Source organism: Saccopteryx leptura, chromosome 8, assembly GCF_036850995.1.
Source record: "Saccopteryx leptura isolate mSacLep1 chromosome 8, mSacLep1_pri_phased_curated, whole genome shotgun sequence".
NCBI classification, from domain to species: Eukaryota; Metazoa; Chordata; class Mammalia; order Chiroptera; family Emballonuridae; genus Saccopteryx; species Saccopteryx leptura.
Genome location: NC_089510.1, coordinates 11,858,706 through 11,876,568, shown reverse-complemented (window position 1 = coordinate 11,876,568; position 17,863 = coordinate 11,858,706). Strand labels below are relative to the sequence as shown.

Sequence of the window (17,863 nt, the reverse complement as noted above, 5' to 3'; positions counted from 1 at the left end):
AATCTAGCTTCTCACCTCTGAACTTCTCATAGCAGCTTTATGTATGTTTTACTTTTCACAAGAGCTGCCTGGCTCTCGGTACCGCCTGCCATCGGCCAATATAAAACCGGTAACTAACACTGAAGGGAAATTGAATGTAAATGAAAAATCAAGAAACTACACCTGTTCCTTAGAAGACAATTTATTTTTTCTACCAGTGACAATTGGAACAAATTGTATTCATTGCAAAAAAGGAGGGAGTGGATGTTTGACAAAGGCAGGGGCTAATTTTTTCTAGCGTTCAATGTTGGTAAAGACAAAACTTGTTTCCCTCTCGCTGTATTTCTAACACATAACACAGCGTCTGATGCAGCACAGATGTGCAATAAATATTTTTAGCCATTATTAAATAAAGAAGCAAAAAGAAAAAAGCTTAGGTTTTATGTGCGAATATGTACAAACGAGAGCCCAAACAATAGGCACACATTTGCTTGGATAAGAGTAAAATTCCCAGTATCCAGTTTTGTTTTGAAAGAAGTATTACAGGTTCTTTTTTGTTGTTGTTCATTATTATTTTTTGGTTTGGTGGTACTTTTGAAACAAAGGAAATATAAACACACCAATTTCTTTAAGTCGAAGTAGCCCCAAGGAGATGGAAACAAATCAAATTAACTTAAAGCATCTTTTTTTCTCATTTTATCTAAACATTGTGTTGAATTGCAAAGATTGCTTTGCAACAGAATGTCCCAGAAGGGGGAAATGAGGTCTGAAGAAACCAAATTTAAAATTGGATTAAAGAAAAGAACTGTAATTAGACACAAATTAATGAAAACCACTATGCAAGCATCCCAAGTTAGAAATAGACGATATCATAGAATGTAGATTCACTATTAGAAATGTTTATAATTGTAGAACAGAAGGTCAGAGAGAAAGGAATAATAGCCCAATGGCAATTCTGATTAAATTAGGAATGAACAAGAAATGAGAAGAGAGATAAAAAGTTGCATTTAGGTTTAAACTTATGTGTTTTTATACCTATCACTTTCCTAGGCAAAATAAAAAAAAAAATGCAAAGCACTAACACCATGTCTGACCTGGGTGTGTCTCAGACAGAGGGCTGATCTGCTGTCATCAGTGAGTCGTTGCTATGAGGAACCCGAGGAAATGGGAACAAGGGAAGTCCGTTCCCTTAGCCATCTATCCTCCGGGTTTCCTTAGTAATAAACAAACACAAGTTTTAAAATGTTCCTTTCATGAAGGGATAAAGAACCCTTGAATCGATCTGCTTGCTGACACAACTGAGAAGAAAAATCACAGGGGGAACAGACAACTTAGAAGAAAAGCTTTATGCGAGGGTGACCGAAAAAGAAGTAAGTCTTCAAAAGGATAAAATGGACCCTCCACAGGCATCAACAGCAAGCATGTATGATTCTTTAATAATAGAGATGAAAAGGACAGTGATAACATTTCTTCAACAATATAGTCAATATCTTAATTTCTACTATTTTTGCAAATAATACTTTTAAAAATTTTTTTTAAATATTTTATTTATTGATTTTTAGAGAGAGGGGAGAGAGAGAGAGAGAGAGAAGGGGGGAGGAGCAGGAAGCATCAACTCCCATATATGCCTTGACCAGGCAAGCCCAAGTTTTCGAACCGGCAACCTCAGTGTTCTAGGTCGACGCTTTATCCCACTGTGCCACCACAGGTAGGGCCACAAATAATACTTTTCAAATAGATATTGGTCAGGATAATGAAGACTGTCTGGACACTCTAATGAAACACAGCTGTGGACTTTGCTGCAGCCCCAGCTGAATGAAGGACAGTTCTCAGCTGCTATTGAGAATGTTGCTAGTTTGCTCTCAAAGATTTGATTGCATCTTAGGCAAAGCTTGAAGTTGAAGAAGTGAGAGAAGAACTTTGAGGACAGGGTGGGCTACCGGGAAGAGTCTTTTTTAAAAATATTATTTTTCAATGACAGTTTATATTTAATATCATTTTATATTTGTTTCAGGTGTATAGCATAGTGGGTAGGCAATCATAGGTTTTACAAAGTGGTCCCCCAATATTTCCAGAAGCTCCCTGGCTTCATACGTAGTCATTACAATAGCACTTACTGTATTCCCTATGCTATAATTTATATCCTTGTGACAATTTTATAACTACCAATCTGCCTCCTTAATCCCTGCACCTAATCACCCAGCTACTCAACTCCCTTACCCTCTAGCGACCAGCAGTCTGTCCTCTGTGTCGACGAGCCGGCTTCAATTTTTATTTGTTTGTTTTATACTTTAGCTTTCACACATAAGTGCAATCACATGGTACTTGTCTTTCTCGGACTGACTTATCTCACTTAGCATTACACCCTCTAGATCAGGGGTCCCCAAACTTTTTACACAAGGGGCCAGTTCACTGTCCCTCAGACCGTTGGAGGGCCAGACTATAAAAAAAACTATGAACAAATCCCTATGCACACTGCACATATCTTATTTTAAAGTAAAAAACCAAAATGGGAACAAATACAATATTGAAAATAAAGAATAAGTAAATTTAAATCAACAAACTGACCAGTATTTCAATGGGAACTATGCTCCTCTCACTGACCACCAATGAAAGAGGTGCCTCTTCTGGAAGTGCGGCGGGGGCCGGATAAATGGCCTCAGGGGGCCGCATGCGGCCCGCGGGCCGTAGTTTGGGGACCCCTGCTCTAGATCCATCCATGCTGTCACAAACAACAGGATGGATTTTATTCTTTCTCATGACCGACTAATATTCCACAGCTTTTCGATCCACTTGTCTACTCCTGGGCACTTGGGCCGCTTCCGTATCTTGGTTGTTGTAAATAACGCTGTGGTGAACACAGGGGGCCATGTATTCTTTCAAATTTGTGTTTTGAATTTCTTCAGATACATACCCAGCAGTGGAATTGCTAGGTTATAAGGCAGTTCCATTTTTAATTTTTTTAAAAATTAAATTGGTTCAGAGGACTTTGATTAATAAGACTTATAGGATTCAGGTGTTTAATTCCATGATGCCTCATCTGTATACTGCATCGTGCGCCCACCACCCCAAGTGGAACCTTCTCTGTTGCCATATGCTTCATTTCCTCTACCCTTGACTACCTCCCACCCTCCCCTTCCCACTGACAACCACCATTCTATTGTCTGTGTGTGTGAGCTTTTTGTTTTAGGTTTTACTTGTTTGTTCATATATTGCTTTCAGTTTTATATCCCACATATAACTGAAATCATCTTTTTCTTGACTTTTCCTTTCTGACTTATTTTGCTTAGATTCTCACGATTCATCCATGTCATTGCGAATGGCAGTATTGCTTCTTATGACTGAGTAATGTTCCAATGTATATATATGTGTGTACCACATCTGTTTTGTCCAATCTATCAAAGGCCCCTTGGGTTGTTTCCAGGTGTTGGCCACTGTAAATAATACTATAATACTACAATGAACATAGAGTACATATATCTTTGTGAATAAATGTTTTAAAATTTTTCAGGTAGATACACAGAAGAGGGGATGTTGGCCCAAAGATCAACTCTATTCTGAATTATTTTTTTTTTGAGGTAACTTCATACTGTTTTCCACAGTGGCTGCACCAATGTGCACTCTCACAAACAGTGCAGGAGAGTTCCATTTCTCCACATCTTCGCCAGCACTTGTTTGTGGATTTATTCATGATAGCCATCTGACAGGTGTGAGGAAATATCTCGTTGTGGCTTTAGTTTGCATTTCTCTGATGACTAGTGATGTTAGCTATCGTCTCATATACCTATTGTCCTTCTGCACATCTTCTTTGGAGCCGTATCTATTCAGGTCTTCTCTCCACTTTTTAATTGTTTTTATTTTTATTTTTTCTGATGTTGAGTTGTCTGAGTTCTTTATACATTTTGGATATTAACCCTTTTTCAGATGTATCATTGACCACTTTCTTCCTGTCCATTCAGTAAGTTGTCTTTCTTATTTTTTGATAATTCCCTTTGCTGTACAAAAACCTTTACATTTGATGTAGATTCATTTGTTTATTTTTTCTTTGTCCTCCTTGGTCAAGGACATCTATCAGAAAAAAATATTGCTGGAAGAAATGTCAGAGATTTTACTGCTATACTTTCTTCTAGGTGATGGCCACGACTTTCTGCACGTTGTCTGTCTCTTGTCCGCTAATCTAATTCTAACTCGTTTCTTTTCTCAAGTCAAAGTTTAATTTTCTGCCGTGGAAGTAGTGGACTTAATAAGTGTACAACTGTATAGTGAACCTTGTCAACATTCTCAAACATTGCTGTATGTCTTTAAAAATGTTCTCAGGAACGAAGCATTGTAAAATAAAACATTTCTGCTACGCATATCATCATTTACTATTCTAATCATAATTGAAGTTATTGTCATTTGCCAGATGAGCAGACAAAGAGAGAGAACAACATGAAAAAAAGGACTATTCTATTTACACATTATGGCAAATAATAATCACTTGTTTTACACATGAAACACTAAATTTGAGCTTCATTATTTGATGTTAATAATATTTCTGATACATTAGGATACAAAAAGAAAAAACAAAAACTGAATGGGTTAAGTGAATTATTTGAAAGCTAGAAGTTTTAAGCATCCATACTTTATTGGCAAAGTTTGTTATTTTTCAGTTGTTGGTTTAATTCAGTTTGTTGTCATTGTTTATAAGTCCCATATAACTTCCAAATAAAGGTTTTGCTTTTCTTTGTAGTTATCTGCACATGGAACCTGTAATCTCATTCAAATCATGAAACCTGTATTTTTGAAACAAATGAAGCCTATCCCCATTTTTTTTTCCCTAAGAAAAATGTCATTTCTAAACATTAGCTTTTATTTCATTTATACAGGTGCAGTACCTATTATCTTTGTTACAGTAAATATGTTTACACCAATAAGCTTAAACTATTTCTAACTCAGTAGTACACAGGGAATTTAGACTTTAGAGCAAAGGCAAGGAGCATTCAGCGTATCTTGCCACAAATTTGTTCAGGTGGAACAGGATTGGGTGACATACCAGTCAGGCAGCAGGCATGGTGTGACAGCTTACAGATAGACAATGAAATGGAACTTTGAAGAGCAGAGCAGCTGTATTCTATTGTATCCTGCAATTAAAGCTGTTAAGACAAAAGAAAATTATCTTCTCTTCTACCTTCTTGTTTCGAGGCTTGTCTCTCCACATTGTCTTACCAAAACTTGACATATTATATTTTCATTGTGACAAAACATAATTGATGGCATAGTATATGCTTTTTATGAAACAGTGTGTTTATTATTAGAAATGTTCAAATACTTATTCTGAATAATACTGAAGATCATGACAGTATACCTTAAGTGTTGTCAGTGGCCAAATAAGTCATTTTGAAGACTACCTTTCTAAGTCCACAATAGTTGAGATTTCTAGTCTTTTCCTGAAAATTAGGTATGAAAGAAAAAAGCCGAAATAAGTCAAATTATGGACAACATTCATAAGCCACTTATATCTTTATAAAAGTTAGAATACAGCCTGACCTGTGGTGGCGCAGTGGATAAAGCATCGACCTAGAAATGCTGAGGTCGCCGGTTCGAAACCTTGGGCTTGCCTGGTCAAGGCACATATGGGAGGAGTTGATGCTTCCAGCTCCTCCCCCCTTCTCTCTCTCTGTCTCTCCTCTCTCTCTCTCTCTCTCAGAAAAAAGAAAAAGAAAAAAAGAAAAAAAAGAGAGAAAAAAAAAAAAAAAAGCCTGACCTGTGGTGGTGCAGTGGATAAAGCAGCAAACTGGAACGCTGAGGTCACCGGTTCAAAACCCTGGGATTACCTGGTCAAGGCACATATGGGAGTTGATGCTTCCTGCTCCTCCCCTCTTCTCTCTCTCTCTCTCTCTCTCTCTCTCTCTCTCTCTCCTCCTTCTCTCCTCTCTAAAATGAATAAATAAAGTCTTAAAAAAAAAGTTAGAATACATATGTCTACATTACTCTTCTATGTCCTGTTAACGTAAATTATTAGAAAAAGTACATGTCGTTTTATATTGAGTTCAATGATGAGAGCCTTTGGAATTAAGCATTTCCCACTTATTAAAAATATATAATATAAGATGAAAGAAAAAAGTCATACACACAGACCCTGCGTTCTAAACAGACTTGGGTTCAAATTCTGGCTCTGGGACTTACCAGCTGAATGACTGGATTCAAAATAAGGAGAATGTCAATGTTAGCTTTGGACTAGTTTGTCCCCAACTATCCCAAGTGCTATGATTTCCTAGAGTAGCAGATGGGACAATATAACGTACTGAAATTTATCAGTGGAGTATTTGGGTTCAATTAACATACGTAGCAGAGTCTTGAATAACCACTTTAAAGAAGACCTAACTCACAGTAGACATATTTATCTAAAATGTAGTTTAATAGCCCCCTCAACTTCAAAAGTACTTAAGAGACATAGGTTACACCTTTTTACAACTTCAATGTTTATATTGATAAAATCTAGTTTAAAATAAAAGAAAATAAACAGTTCTGATACACAAAAGTAGAGTGAACAATTTACAAACAAATGAAATTACAGCTTTTATTTTTACCCTCATTTCTAACCGTTCAGATATTTAGCAGGGTAAGTTACCAGTCATATGATGAATATGACACCAACTCTTCCCCCCCTCCCCCGCGGTGCCCAGCCAGGACTGCTAAAGTCATGACTCACCCTGGAAGCTGCTGATTATAGGACAAGTCACAGCCCCTAAAAATAGCATTTTCTTTTAAGGAAGGCTATCCTGGGTAACTACCATTTTATTAAAAAATTATACTATTTTTATCCATTCCTTGTTCAAAAGGGCCTCAGAAAATTTTGAACGATGTAATTTTGAACTGTGAAAGATACCCAACTCTCAACTTGATCTTCCAGAACTGACTTTAATAAAATAAAAATTACCCGTTATCTCATAGATATTTTTGAATCATGTACAGAGGTTTTTGGAGCTGTCACTCTCTCACACAAAACTAATGTGACTGTCTTTGTCAAGGACAAAACCAGACTGTCTCCCTTCCACTACCAAGATGTTTATTCTCGACAGGAAAGCAGGAACTTTGCGACTGACCTTGTTCTACGGGGCCACTCCCATTGACTCTGGGCTGATTAGATACTTCAGGAATCCCATCACAGCTGTCCTTATATAGAATGTCTTTCTTTTCTTTCTCCAAAATATTATTTTCTTTTTTACTAATCAAAGTAAATTTTCCCCAGGGTATGGGGTAATTGACTCTCTTTCTTAGACTGAAGGGAAAAGAAACAAACAAGCAAATAAACAGAAATAACAACATCAACAGAAACCCTGAGTTTCCAAACCTTTGTCCAGGTCTTTGAGTAGATAAAGTTGTCTTTATTCTTCCATCAGAACATTGTGTCTCTGTTTTTTGACAAGGTCATGGAATAAGTCCTGTTTATTTTTATGTCAGTAGACACCTGGACTGAGCTGGAAAGCCATAGTAAATAAAAGAGAATTCACAGTCTGCAAAGCAATGTAAAATTCTGTCTTCATTGCAGATCCAAGGTATGATTATTGTAGACGATGTTGATTTCAGGTCATTGTTTCTTTTCAGCGATATCATTTGAACATCCATGCAGTTTGAAATAAGTGTTGAATGTGCATACACACAGAAATATTTGCTATCTATGTTCCCTTTCATTCAGTAATTTGCCTCCTAGTGACCTGGAAGAAGGTGGCTACAGGAAGAAAGAATACAAAGGTGCATATTCATTTAAAACAAATAAAGAGATCTCTCAAAGGAGACAAATTGCAATGCTCAAATTCACAGCTGATGTCTTCTACATCTGATTGACCTAGAATGAATAACTCAGGGCTTGGGAAATGTACTGAAGAAAGCCAAGGACCCTATCCTCGGAAGCAGAAATGGGGTGCATTCTCATTCTTCAGCTGACAGAATGGTGGGAGTCGGGACGTTGGGATTGAGAAGCAAAGCTTAACAGCTGTCATTAAGGGGAATCGGATGAAGGGTTTCTTTTTATTTCCTCCCATTTTCTCTCAACTCAAGAAACAATCATATTTACAGTGCCAATGTAAGTGTTTTTCTTCCAATTCATATTTTCTCCCACTTTTCAGTAAAGGGCATTTCCCACACAAAACATTAAGTTGGAGGGAATTTGAGGGAAGAGGAAGTAAAGGTTTGTGTGGTAAACATCAACCCTTCAATAAAGGTCAAGAAAGTAATTAAGTATGAAATTCCAGGTGATGGTCAGAAACAAAGTCAAGCTGAGGCAGACCTATGTGTGGCAGAAAAAAATGGGTAACTAAGAGTGAGTGTGGTGTATACAAAACTATGCAGGAAATGAGCCTGTATTTACTAACTGTACTAGCACCTGGCAGGGAAAGCAGATGCACTCTTCCTTACAGATGCATTTTATTTATTATTATTTTTATTCTTTTCAACTTTCTTGAAGTATGATTGACAACTCAGATTGTACATATTTAAAGTATACAACCAGATGATGTGATACCATGCGTACATTGTGAAATGATTACCACACTGAAGTTAGTTAATGTGTGCATCACCTCACACCAAGCTACCTATTTTGTGCTGTGCATGTGTGTGGTGAGAACACATGCTTTACTCTCAGCTTCTTCAAGTATACAAATATATAATACAGCATTATTAACTGCAATCATCATGCTGTCTGTCGATCCCTAGTGCCATCATATTACAGTATATAACTGAAAGATTGTGTTCTTTGATTGACACCTCCCTATTTCTCCCACTTCCCAGATTCTAGCAACCCGCGGTGCTACTGTTTCTATGAGCTCAACTTTTCTTTTTCTAAGATTCCACATATGAGCAAAATTATACACCATTCGCCTTTGTCTCTCTGGCTTATGGCATTTAGCATAATGCTCTCCAGATTTATTCATGTTGTTGCAAATGGCAGGATAAAGAAAATCTGAGGCATTTCCATGTACCTATTAGTCTATTATTTAGTTGTAGAAAAAGAAAAATCCTGCCATTTCTTTCTTTTCTTTTTATGAGACAAATGCATGTTTATGCCTATTAGAAAAATAGTTGTTGCAAATAATTAGGACATAATACCTTTAAACCTTTGTGCATAGTCATTGATTCATTAAAATATATGTTTGAAATATATATATTTTTTGGAAAATATGTGCCAGTGACTTTTTCAAAGTTTCAGGATTGTAATAGTGAATGTAAAGTTGAAAATATATTCCTTTTTTTTAGCTTATCTGCAAATTGAGTAGTCAAGCAATAAAGAAGCAAACAAAAAAATATAAAATATAACGTGAGGAAGTGACCAGAGACATGAAATAAAACATAACAGCTTAATGAGATAAAGAGATATCCAGTCAGTGCTCTCCAGAGAGACATTACCCATAGGATATTCAGGTATATATATGTATGCCACCAAACATGCATGCAAGTATTTGTGTATGTATATATCTATCTATCTGTGAGATGATATATTTTAAGGAATTGGTTTACACGACTGTGGAACTAGCAAGTGCAAAATCTGTAAGAAAGGCCATCAACCTGGAAATTGTGGCAGAAATTGAAATGCCATCTTGAATCTGAAGACAGAAGAAGAATTCCTTCCTCTTTGGTTGGAGATCTTATTCTTTTCTCTTAGGGCTTTTGAGTGATTAGATGAAGCTCACATATATTAGAGAGGGCAATTTGCTATACTCAAAGTCTACTGATTTAAATGTTAATCATATCTAAAATACACCTTTACAAAACCATTTAAACTCATTTTTGACTAAGCGCCTAAGCAGTACAGCTTATCCCAGTTGACACATAAAATTAACGATCACAACAGGAGATAGGGTACTTCTCTTAAAGGACAGAACACTTAAAAAGAGACATGAAAAAAGTATAGCTCTGGCTGGTAGTTCAGTAGATAGAGTGAAAGCCTGGCATAAGGGTGTCCTGGGTTCGATTCCTCCTCCCCCATCTCATCATCTTCCCCTCCTGCAGCCAGTGGCTCAATTGGTTGAATGTGGCTTGGCGCACCAAGGATAGCTCGGTTGGTCAGTCCAGAGCATCGGCCTCAGACACTAAAAATTGCTTGGTTGATTCAAGCATCGTCCCTAGACAGGGGTTGTCTGGTGGATCCTGGTGGGGGCATATGCGGGAATCTGTCTCATTATTTCCCTGGGTCCTCTCACTTAAAACAAAAACAAAAACAAAAAACCCAACAATTAAATCGTTATTTCTTTTTAAAGTGAAAAGGCAAGTCCTTATACTAGAGTGCAGTGAGCCTGGGAGAGAGAAGTGAAGACGAAGAAGCAGTAAGAGGCTACTTGGCCTTTTAAGAACTCTGCTCTTGGCCTGACCTGCAGTGGCGCAGTGGGTAAAAGCATTGACCTGGAACACTGAGGTCGCCGGTTCAAAACCTCGGGCTTCCCTGGTCAAGGCACATATGGGGGTTGATGCTTTCAGCTCCTCCTTCCCTTCTCTCTCTGTCTGTCTCTCTCTCTCTCTCTCTCTCTCTCTGTCTCCTCTCTCTAAAATGAATAAATAAAATCTAAAAAAATAATAAATAAATAAGAACTCTGCTCTTTATTTTCAGGGCAACAGGAAGTCATGTAGAGCAGTGGTCCCCAACGTCCGAGCCACAGACTGGTACCGGTCCGTGGGCCATTTGGTACCAGTCCGCAGAGAAAGAATAAATAACTTACATTATTTCCATTTTATTTATATTTAAGCCTGAACGATGTTTTATTTTTAAAAAATGACCAGATTCCCTCTGTTACATCTGTCTAAGACTCACTCTTGACACTTGTCTTGGTCACATGATACATTTATCCATCCCACCCTTAAAGGCCGGTCTGTGAAAATATTTTCTGACATTAAACCGGTCTGTGGCTCAAAAAAGGTTGGGGACCACTGATGTAGAGTGTTGAGCAAATGGCACGATTGTCTGGCTCAACCATTCAGAAGTTCATTTTGGCTGTTATGTGATGAAGAGGCTACTGAGGGGCCGAAGTGGAAGCTGGAAGCTAAGCTGGAAGTCTACTGAAATGTGGTCATGGTGTACTGGGGTGTCCTGCTGATGGTGTGGTTGGTGAGAAGTGGTTGGATTATGGGCATATTTGGAAAGTAGCAACAGACTTGCTAACATTTGGGGTAAGGAATGTAAAAGAAATTGAGAAATAAAAAAAAAATGATTCTAAAATGTTTGGCCTTAGCAGTGAGATAAATAATACTGCCCTTTCTGAGATGAGGGGCACTGAGAAGGAGTCAAGGGGAGACAAGATTTCAACTCGGATCAGGGTCACTTTAAGGTGCCCAGGATATATCCACATGGAGAAGTCACGTGTTCGGGCGGTTGGATAGAAGAAGGCTTGGGGACGGCAGAGGTGAATGTGGCAGTCATTGAAATAGAGAGATATAAAGACTTCCATCGGGGATGGAATCCCCTAAGAACTCAAAGTAGATAAAGAAGGTAATGGGGATAAGAAAAGAATATGATAGAGTTACACATCACTTTTCCTTCTCCATGAAATTTACAAACAGCACTGAGGTGCAGAAAACTGGGTGTTGTTGCAACTACTTTAAATATATCAATTAATTAGGGTCATTCTGTGTTTTTAAAATTAATCTTTTTTCCCCATACAATGTAACTGTATTTAAATTGGAACTTAAAGAATGAATAGTGTGATTTGTCAGATGAGGATGCAGGCAGAAGTAGGGGCAGAATTAGGAAGACTGGTAGACACTTTTAGATATGAATTTGTATAATTGTTATAGAATCTTCATTTGGAAATTATTCCCATTTTACAGGTTTAAAAAAGAAAGCAGTTTGCTTAACGTCACACAGCCTCTTGTCTGAAATACTAATGCAGACCCAAAGACGATGTTGAAAGGGCTTTCATTCTGCAGTACAACACTGCTGACCTCCAGGACTTTATACTATGGCTGTTAATTGTGTTATGAAATATTAACAGGCATGTATTTCATTAAACACTTTACTTTCATAAACACAAGGAACTCTGGGCAAATCAGTAAGCACTGTCCATTGCTTTTCTAAATTCTTGATATAAAAGCAAAACTCAGAAACTCACTAGAGTTATTTTATACACGAATTTCATATTTTGTATTCTGAAAACATTAGTGTCCTTCCCTAAAGGCTATGGAAGAGATCAGCTGTATACCTCCATTATGTGAACATTTTCACCCAGTTGTCAGGGGCTTTTATAACACACTGTTAACCACATGTTTCTTCCATGTGTTTGATGATGATTCAAAAGAAACAGAGCATATCCAATCTAAGGGAACTCAGAAATGGTCTACAGCCTGAGTGACCTAGAAAAAGTATATAATATCTAACACCAGAATGAACACATTTTTGATTGTCCGTGAACAAATGATTAATACTCATTTAATCACACCTCAGTTAGAATCTTAGAGGCTAGACATTTAAGTTTTAATCACTTTTTCCTTATTGAATGTGAGGTTGTTTAGAGACATTAAGGCATGACAAGGCATGTTTTAGTACTCCATTAATACACAACTCAGGCCTACTCAAATATCTTCACCCGCTGAAATCAGGTGTTAATTAAACAATAAAACATAACACAGAGCACCTGAAGGCTATTACATTCCTCTAGTGTCTTAATTTTCAGAATCAAAAGGAAAAAAAAGAAATAAAGAATAAATCAAATTACCATTAAATAAAGACAGATTAAAGGCACTGCTAAAGAAAAAAATCATATAGGTGATTACTTCATTTGCTTTTATCTTCCTATTTACATATGTTGACTCCAAATACATATACGGGAGTACTATTTTTCCTTTTTGAAAAATTGAAGTGAAATCTACATAACATAGAATTAACTCTTTTAACGTGTACAATTCAGTGGCATTTAGAACATTCAAATGTTGGGAAGCTGCCACTTATATCAACCAAAATGTTTTCATCAAGAAAAGCTCATATCCATTAAGCGGTCCCAACTTCTCCTAGCCCCTGACAACCACTAACCTATTTTCTGTCTCTGTGAATTCAACTATTCTGGATATTTCATGTAAATGAAATCGTCATGCTTGTCCATTTGTATCTGGCATATTTCTCTTGGCATAATGTTTTCAAGGTTTTTCCCCGTTGTAGCATGTATAAGTACTTTGTTCTTTTGTACATCTACAAAATGTTCTATGTATGTAACAAATTTTGTCCATTTGTCCAGTGATGGATACTGGGGTTACTTCTTGGTTATTGTGAGTAGCGCTGTTATGAACATTCATATCTAAGTATTCTGCCCGTTGTCTATAGTTTGAAGCATATATCTAGGCATGGAATTGCTGGGTCTTGGGGTGTACTTTTGAAAGCGTATGTATCTTCAATTTTCTGTTAAGCATCTCAATATTTTAGATTTATTTATTTGTGGGAGGAAGTTCAAGAAATTAAAGTGTATATTTAGAAAAAGAGAAAATATAAATGATTTTCTCCTGTGACAGAGACGTTCTATGACAGCTTCAACACGGAGGAGAAAGAGGTGATTCAGCCACTGTTCTGAAGTGGTACATGACAAATTTACTTCCACAGGGGTCGGGGCAAGCAGTGGAAGCTGGTGCTCCAACAGCTCCACTAGTTTGGGTTAGAGAATACAGTTAGTCAAGAGATACAAATAGAATGAGAGTGTCACCAAGAGAAAACTTGAAAGCTTCCCATGACATAAGGTGTAAAAATAAGAAACACATAACTTATAAAGGCAAAGGGAACCTAAGACAACAATACTATCTTCACATTTAGTGACAAGAAGGGACTTACCCAAGTGATTAGCACAGTGAGGTCAAAATGACAGTCAAAAGCTGTCTTTGATATTTTGGTAGCCAATCCTCGACTAGATTTCATTGGATGAATTTTTCCTACTTTAACTTTTTTTTTTTGGTCTATATATTTAAGAATTAGGTGATAAGATATAGTAACATTAACATAAGTTTGTTTCAAAGAGACAATGACAAAATGTGCCAAGTGTTAGGCAGAACTGTGCTGCTGGGCGACCTTAGCAGCTTGGAAATAACCCAGGATGGAGAAGAGGAGAGTAAGGCGCTCTGGTTGACAGCACTAGTCACACAGATTTCTACGTCTTTGTAAATACTGACAATCATAGTACTATGTGTATGTGTAACAGCATGCTACAAACAATGCCTTCTGCTACTATGCACGCAAGTATCTTTTCTAATAAACTCAAACACTCCAAATCTAAAGCAATATATTTCCCAATCGAGTTATGAAGAATTCGAAACTAAAGTATAACAAAAGTGTGGAGATTTTAAAGTTAAATTATAAGATCATAAAGATACGGTTATGTACAATTGCCAAAGAATATTTAATTATTAGCAAAATAATTTTAAATGTATAACTACAAACCTAGTTCTGTGTTCATAAGGATATAGCTACCAACACACAAACATTAACTATCAACATACTCTGTTCACTCTATAGAGAAAGCTGTCTATGGCGAATGGTTATAGCTAAATTGTATAGGAAGATTGATGCAAACACTTAGGAAGAGTGAAACATTGAGAAGTTTGTGTGACAGCAGACTGGGAAACACAGTATTATCAAAGAGCATGCATGGTCTGAAGACATGAACACAGAAACAGTTCAGCGACAATGTATTTAATATACTAGACAGGGTTGTTTTGACCAGTAAGGTTCATTCTCTTCTATTCATAATAATAAATGTTGGAACCGGGCTGATAAAATGCACTGATAATTCAAAAGATTAAATTGATTAAAAAAATTAATGTGGCCAAAATTTAAAACTATTTTTGTCATTGAGCCTATATATCAAAAGTACTAATAACACCTAACAACTGTATAAAGTTTCTGTTTTGTTTTATTCCTATAGCCTTTAGTCCCATATCTGTCAAAGTACTGATGAGAGAGAAAAGAGAGGAGAATATGAAAATACCACAATTTGTAAACTGGTTCTCATTTCAAGAAAAAGCAATGGTTGATGCTAATGACTATATTCCTTTGAGTAATTTTTCATTATATGCATGTAAAGAATGCCTAAACAAGGACAAAAAAGTAAAATATCATTCTGATCAATACTGTACATATATATTAGTATATATATAAAGTTGTTAAAAAGAGTTGATTCAAAGCATTGTATTTCTGAATTATTTTCCGTCTAATTCACTGCAGAATTTCCAACCCAAAGCACCTAATTCTGTAGTAACTTCCAGATTGGCTGACTCAGTTTACTCTCATCCAACTGAATTGTTAGCCACCTTGGATTTGTCTGTGGAATGTGTGCTGAGTTTGCATACAAGTGCAGACTTACAAGACGATACAAGCGTGGGCATTAGAAAGATTGAGATAACACGTTAATGTGGTGAGCAGTTTGACAAGATATGAACAGAGTAAGGACCATAGGCCAGGCCCAGAAGGCCGCCAAGGCTGAAAGCTCTATGTGCCTAGCAATGAGCAACACCAGGGAACACCAAGACCTCACCCCCAGCTGCCCTTTCTTCCCTGAGCTGGACATGCGGTCTATCACTGGTCATGGAATTGGGTCTTTCCTCCCTTGACATATCACTAGTTTCAGACTGTCTTAGAAGAAGAACAAATAAGAAAGCCAGAGAATATAGCCTTAAACCTTAACCCTTGAGATACTATCTGGGCCTCAGTCGTGTTTCTGCTCCAGGCCCAGAGAAGCAGCCAAACCAGACAACGGAGAGCCACCGCTGACCTCAGGACCAGCTGCATGGACTAACTTCCCTTCTGTGGCACCGACCAGTAAGTGGAGAACGGGACCCTTATCGAACGCACCCGAAGAACTTATGAATATTCTTTCTTTCTTTATTTATTCATTTTAGAGAGGAGACAGAGAGATACAGAGAGAGAGAGAGGAGAGAGTGAGACAGAGAGAGAGAGAGGAGAGAGAGACAGAGAGAGAGAAGGGGGGAGGAGCTAGAAGCATCAACTCCCATATGTGCCTTGACCAGGCAAGCCCAGGGTTTTCGAACAGGCGACCTCAGCATTTCCAGGTCGACGCTTGATCCACTGCGCCACCACAGGTCAGGCATGAATATTCTTTTGAGATCCTGCCTTGGAACCTCCCCTGAAATCCTCACCCTGGTAATCCCTTAGGATGGAGGTCCCAATGTGCTCTCCCTCCCGAGAGGACCGGGAGCCTTTCCCTCCCCCTTCTCCTCCTCTTCTTCCTTCCAGGCCTCTTGTCCTTGCCCCTCTCTTTCTCCTAAGCTGCAAAGGACCCCAGGACACTTGCACCTCAGGGAGCAGTGGGCAGCATCCTGGGCTAACCCCTTGACCCTGTTTCCAAGGTCCCCTTTCCTCTAACTTTCTTCCTGCATAGCTAATTAATTCTTCCTTTAGTTGCTGCATTTTATCTTTTTTATTTTTTATTTATTTTTTATTTTATTTTTTCTGAAGCTGGAAATGGGGAGAGACAGTCAGACAGACTCCTGCATGCGCCCGACTGGGATCCACCCGGCACGCCCACCAGGGGCAACGCTCTGCCCACCAGGGGGTGATGCTCTGCCCCTCCGGGGCGTCGCTCTGCTGTGACCAGAGCCACTCTAGCGCCTGGGGCAGAGGCCAAGGAGCCATCCCCAGCGCCCGGGCCATCTTTGCTCCAATGGAGCCTTGGCTGCAGGAGGGGAAGAGAGAGACAGAGAGGAAGGAGGGGGGAGGGTGGAGAAGCAAATGGGCGCCTCTCCTATGTGCCCTGGCCGGGAATCAAACCCGGGTCCCCCGCACGCCAGGCCGACGCTTTACCGCTGAGCCAACCGGCCAGGGCCGCATTTTGTCTCTTGATTGAATTCTTTCTCTCAAGTCAGACAAGAATCGAGGTTTTGCTGCTCCCCCTGTACCACTGATATTGCTGACACATATCTCACATGACTATATACTGCTCGTGCCTATCACTTGATTTTGATTAACATTTGCTGGTGATTTCGTGAATTAATGATCAATTTACAGTTTATTTATAAATTATAAATTGTTCATAATTTAACTAGGGTATATGGCAGCGGTAGTCAACCTGGTTCCTACCGCCCACTAGTGGGCGTTCCAGCTTTCATGGTGGGCAGTAGCGGAGCAACCAAAGTATAAATAAAATGATAGATTTAACTATAATAAGTTGTTTTATAAAGATTTATTCTGCCAAACTTTGCGAAAATCCAACATAAAGTACTTGGGAAATAATTATTATTATATGCTTTAACTTGCTGTAACTCTGCTTTATAAATTTTATAAAGTAAAGTGGCTTCCCTACTTAATAAATCACCATTACTGTGGAACTGGTGGGCGGTTAGAAAATTTTACTACTAACAGAGATACAAAAGTGAGCGGTAGGTATAAAAAGGTTAACTACTCCTAGTATATGCTCTATTCAATCTTCTCTTACTTTTCTGTTATACTCAATCAATTGATTTTAAAGTTTTAAAGACACTAAATCAAAATATAGACTGCAGAGCACAAGCCGGGGGTGCACGAATCACACACACACACACACACACACACACACACACACACACACACATGCAACTGCACCCCCAGCTCTTCACTTAAATCTGACAGTTCCAGTCTGTGACTCTCATTCTGGAACTTGCGAGGTAGAATGACAGCTGCTCCCAGTCATTTCCCCTGCAGCCCACAACTAGGGCAATAACCCCTTGGCAGCCTTCCTGCTATTCGGTTTCAGGGTGCTGAGTCACAGATCACTGCCTGCCCTAAGGCTGTGAAAAGACCTCCCACATCCTGCTACACCCAGACCCCACTGCACAGGGACCCCCTGCTGCACACAGACCCCCCACTGTCCACTGTCCACTGACCGATGGCTCCGGGACACCTATCTCTGGCCCTGCTGAGCACACCTTGCAATAGGCTCTCCTA

General features: G+C 38.5%; 1 protein-coding gene and 1 long non-coding RNA gene across 15 annotated transcripts in view; one reads left to right on the top strand and one right to left on the bottom strand.

The window, feature by feature from the left end:
• ROBO2 (roundabout guidance receptor 2) overlaps positions 1-17,863 on the bottom strand; it is a 1,384,729-nt gene that overhangs the window by 1,179,952 nt on the left and 186,914 nt on the right. The gene's annotated exons all lie outside the window — the stretch shown is intronic.
• The window catches only part of LOC136379953 (uncharacterized), a 47,941-nt gene that overhangs the window by 17,363 nt on the left and 12,715 nt on the right, over positions 1-17,863 (top strand). The window contains exon 3 of the long non-coding RNA XR_010746823.1: positions 15,651-15,742. This is a non-coding gene — a long non-coding RNA (uncharacterized lncRNA). The remainder of the gene's footprint in view (positions 1-15,650; positions 15,743-17,863) is intronic.